Source organism: Lithobates pipiens, unplaced genomic scaffold (genome assembly GCF_037356315.1).
Source record: "Lithobates pipiens isolate NorthernLeopardFrog02 unplaced genomic scaffold, aLitPip1_a1.2 Scaffold_25, whole genome shotgun sequence".
Classification (NCBI taxonomy): Eukaryota; Metazoa; Chordata; class Amphibia; order Anura; family Ranidae; genus Lithobates; species Lithobates pipiens.
The window spans coordinates 243,819,803-243,824,264 of record NW_027507787.1 but is presented as its reverse complement, the minus strand read 5'-3'; the positions used below and the strand labels follow the sequence as shown (position 1 = coordinate 243,824,264).

Sequence of the window (4,462 nt, the reverse complement as noted above, 5' to 3'; positions counted from 1 at the left end):
TTAAATTAATTAGTAATGATCTGCGATTTTTATCGTGACTGCAACATTATGGTGGACACATCGGATGCTTTTGACACCATTTTGGGACCATTGTAATTTAAACAGCGATCAGTGCTATAAAAATGCACTGATTACTGTGTAAATGACACTGGCAGTGAAGGGGTTAAACACTAGGGGGTGGCCAAGGGGTTAAGTGTGTCCTAGGGAGTGATTCTAACTGTGGGGGGGGGGGGATGGGCTTCGACTGACATGACAGTGATCACCGTTCTTGATGACAGGGAGCAGTGATCTCTGTCATGTCACAAGGCAGAACGGGGAAATGCCTTGTTTACATAGGAACCTGCCCATTCTTCCGCTCCGTGACACGATCACGGTGGTTCCAAACTTCTTCCATGTATGGATGATGGAGGCCACTGCGCTCATTGGGACCTTCAATGATGCAGACATTTTTCTGTACCCTCCCCCAAATCTGTGCCTCCATACAATCCTGTCTCGGAGGTCTACAGACAATTCCTTGGACTTCATGGCTTGGATTGTGCTCTGACATGCACTGTTATCTGTGGGACCTTTATATAGAGAGGGGTGTGCCTTTCCAAATCATGTCCAATCAGCTGAAATGACCACAGGTGGGCTCCAATCAAGCTGTAGAAACATCTCAAGGATGATCAGTGGAAACAGGAGGGACCTGAACTCAATGCTAAGTGTCATGGCACAGGCTGAGATAGTTATGTACATGGGAGGAGCCTGTGATACGTACGTGGGAGGAGCCTGTGATACTTATGTACGTGGGAGAAGCCTGTGATACTTATGTACATGGGTGGAGCCTGTGATGCTTATGCACATGGGAGGAGCCTGTGATACTAATGTACATGGGAGAAGCCTGTGATACGTACGTGGGAGGAGCCTGTGATACTTATGTACGTGGGAGAAGCCTGTGATACTTATGTACATGGGTGGAGCCTGTGATGCTTATGCACATGGGAGGAGCCTGTGATACTTATGTACATGGGAGAAGTTTGTTATACCTATGTATAGGGATGGACATTGATGAGGGGTCTCCTAAATATGTACAAATGCATAGGGATAGCCATGGACATTGATGAGGGGTCCCCTAAATATGTACAAATGTATAGGGATAGCCATGGACATTAATAAGGGGTCCCGCCCATATGTACACATGCATAGGGATAGCCATGGAGATTGATGAGGGGTCCCCTCAATATGTACACATGTATAGGGATAGCCATGGACATAGATGAGGGGTCTCCCCCCCCCATATGTACACATGTATAGGGATGGACATTGCTGAGGGGTCCCCCCATATGTACACATGTATAGGGGTGGGCATTGATGAGGGGATCCCCCTATATGTACACATGTATAGGGATTGGCATGGACATTGGAAAATTCCAGCTCTGTCTGCACCCCAAAGGCATTAAATAGACCCTTTATGCCCCTCCCCCCTGTTGAACAAATGGGGCCCCAGTAAGTTGCTGTAAAGACAGTATCTATTTCATCATTTGCCTGGAATTCTGCCTTAGACCCTGCCCACACTTGCCGATTTGGAATGATCGGCAGAAGTGCTGTAATTCTGCCTGCGATTTCAAATCATGGGAACACGCGCAGCAAGCATTCGGATTACATTGTTCTTAATGGCACCCCAAACATGGCAAGATCTTGTCACCATGTCACATGACAGAATTGCATGGCAATTGATCCAAAATGTGCAGGGGACTATTCCTTCATTTTGGGATGGGGAGGAGTAATAATCGGCAATGCAGCGGTTCCCGGTCATCTGTTTAATAATAAGAAACAGAAGCCCTGCAGATTACTCCACCGCATCCGGAAGTGAAGAATCAGTCCCCTTTCTGACTCAATTAATTTTAGAGGGTCGTTATGACTGCCAGGCAACCAGAATTTTGATATGAAGGCCACCATCCCTGTGTCCCTGTCATATCGGGTTTATTTATTGTCCCTGGCACTGTAATTTTGAACTTTTCTCTCTATAATTTGATGTTGTATAAAAGATAAATGAAATGTAGGTGAAGGTGCTAAATCTGATTCTTCTTTTTTATTGCAGATGTACATGGTATTTACTGCAGACACACCTCACAAGGCAGAACTGCCCCAGTGAGCGAGACAGAATATGAAAGCTACATTGAGACTCCACCAACATGTGACGTTCACACGGAGACTCCACCAGCATGTGACGTTCACACGGAGACTCCACCAGCATGTGACAATCAGATGGAGACTCCACCAGCATGTGACGTTCACACAGGGCCCGATATGGCTGTAACAACAAAGTTTGCTACACTGGTGGTGGGTGGCAATCCAGCAACCGAAGAGTCTTCCCGTCAGCCCTCCCAGGAACCCGGTACATCTGTACCAACACAGGGCAACGCTACACTGGTGGCGGTCGGCCACTGTGGTAACTGGAGGGTCTTCTAATCAGTCCCCACAGGGGCCCAATATTACTGTAACAACAAAGGTTCCTACACTGGTGGCAGCTGCCACTGCTGTAATTGGAGGGTCTTCCAATCAGTCCTCCCAGGGGGTCTGATACGGCTGTAACACAGGTTGCTACACTGGTGGCAGCTGCCACTCCAGTAACCGAAGGGTCTTCCCATCAGCCCTCTATTTCTTTTTCTACAGCTTCTGAATCACCAACTATCAATGTAGCTGAACAAACAAGACAATTGGCTGTGCTTAAAAGAAGACTCAACAAAAAGTCTGAGGAACCCTCCGAGGGACCAGGCACGGCTGTACCAACACAGGTTCCTACACTGGAGGCCACTCCAGTAACTGGAGGGTCTGCCCATCAGCCCTCCATTTTCGTTTTTGGAACTTCTGAATTCGCCAGCTATCAATAAAGTTGGAAAAAACAAGACAATTGACTGTTCCTAGAAGAAGATTCAACTGACATTATATATATATATAATGTAGTTTAGGATAAGTTTGGATTTCTTATGGATTTCTTAAGTGGACATAACTGATGTACCCCGCTCAGTGGGGGTGGGCCTTAGAGAACAGAGGCCGCATATGGGCAGCACAGAGGCTTAGGGGTGAGCCTTGCAGCACTGGGGTCCTTGTTTCAGATTCTGACCAGTACACTATCTGCATTTAGTTTGCATGTTCTCCCTGTCCTTGCGTGGGTTTCCTCTGGGTACTCCGGTTTCCTCCCACACTACAAAGACATGCTACATTGCGTTGGTGGTGCAGTGGTGAGCATAGCTGCCTTCCCAGCAGCTGACCTGGGTTCGATTCCCAGCCAACGCCATCTCCAATACTTGGAGTCCTCCGAGAGAAAAGCTTTATACAAGGTCAATGCTGAGTATATATTAGCGCTGGAATGTTTGAGCAAGAAAGTGTTCCGCCAGAATCTATAGAAGGTGAACCCAGCAACTGACAGAAGATACTTAGGCTGTGATCACACCTAGGCCTTCCGGATCGTGGGCGGAATTACTGCAATTCCTGATTTGCTGCAAAACACGGGACAAGCTTGTGATCCATTTACTGTACTTTCAATGGCACACCAATCATGGGACAATATTATCACCTGACAAATCATGCAAACAAAATCGTGGGACACCTGTTTCCCAAAAGCAGTTCTGCGATTTGTCAGGCGACAATTGCGGCAAAATCACGACTCGATTGGGTTGATAGTGAAAGTAAATGGATCGCAAGCACGTCCCACATCTTGCAGCGATTCAGGAGTCCGGAACACCTAGGTGTGAACAGAGCCTAAGTCCTCGGTGTGTCCATCATATGACAAGAACTTCCTGCACCGACGTCCCCCCAGCAGGAATAATACACCCATACTTCCCCAGCAGGAATATTACACCGATACTCCCCCACCCCCAGCAGCTGCTGTCCCAGCTCAGGGGTGAGACCTTCTATTATCCCGTGCCCTTCTTCTATGATCCTCACCCCTCTTCTATGCCCTTCTTCTTTGGTCCTTGCCAGTGGCGGAATTATCAGGGTCGCACCAGTCGCATTTGCGACTGGGCCCTTGAGTTCCGCCAATGTAGGGGGGCCCGCTGCCGCCCGGGAGATAGATGGTGATGGGCTGCTTTGCCTATCTTCTCCTCCCATCCTCTGCTCTCAAACTCACGGGCACAGTCCCCGCCTACTCTGCCCATCCTCTCCGCCTGCACATTCCCCACCCACTCCGCCCATCTTCACTCACAGTCTTCTGTCACCGCCTGTACTCACGGGATCAGTCCCCGCCCGCTCCGCCCATTTTCTCCGGCTCCGCCTTCACTCAAGGCCACGCCCATCCTCTGTCACCGCCTGCACTCATGAAATCAGTCCCCGACCGCTCCGCCCATCTTCTCCGCCTTCATTCAAGGCCCCGCCCATCTTCTTTGTCACTGCCTGCACTTATGGGCACAGTCCCCGCCATCTTCTCTGGCCCCGCCTTCACTCACAAGCCCCGCCCATCCTCTCTGCTCACCCAAGC

The 4,462-nt window shown here is 49.2% G+C and overlaps 1 non-coding gene across 1 annotated transcript; it reads left to right on the top strand.

Annotated features, from left to right (window-relative positions):
- The first annotated feature begins 3,207 nt into the window (after nucleotides 1-3,207).
- TRNAG-UCC (transfer RNA glycine (anticodon UCC)) lies at nucleotides 3,208-3,279 on the top strand. The gene has a single exon. It is a non-coding gene; the product is annotated as a tRNA-Gly (tRNA).
- The last annotated feature ends 1,183 nt before the right edge of the window (nucleotides 3,280-4,462 follow it).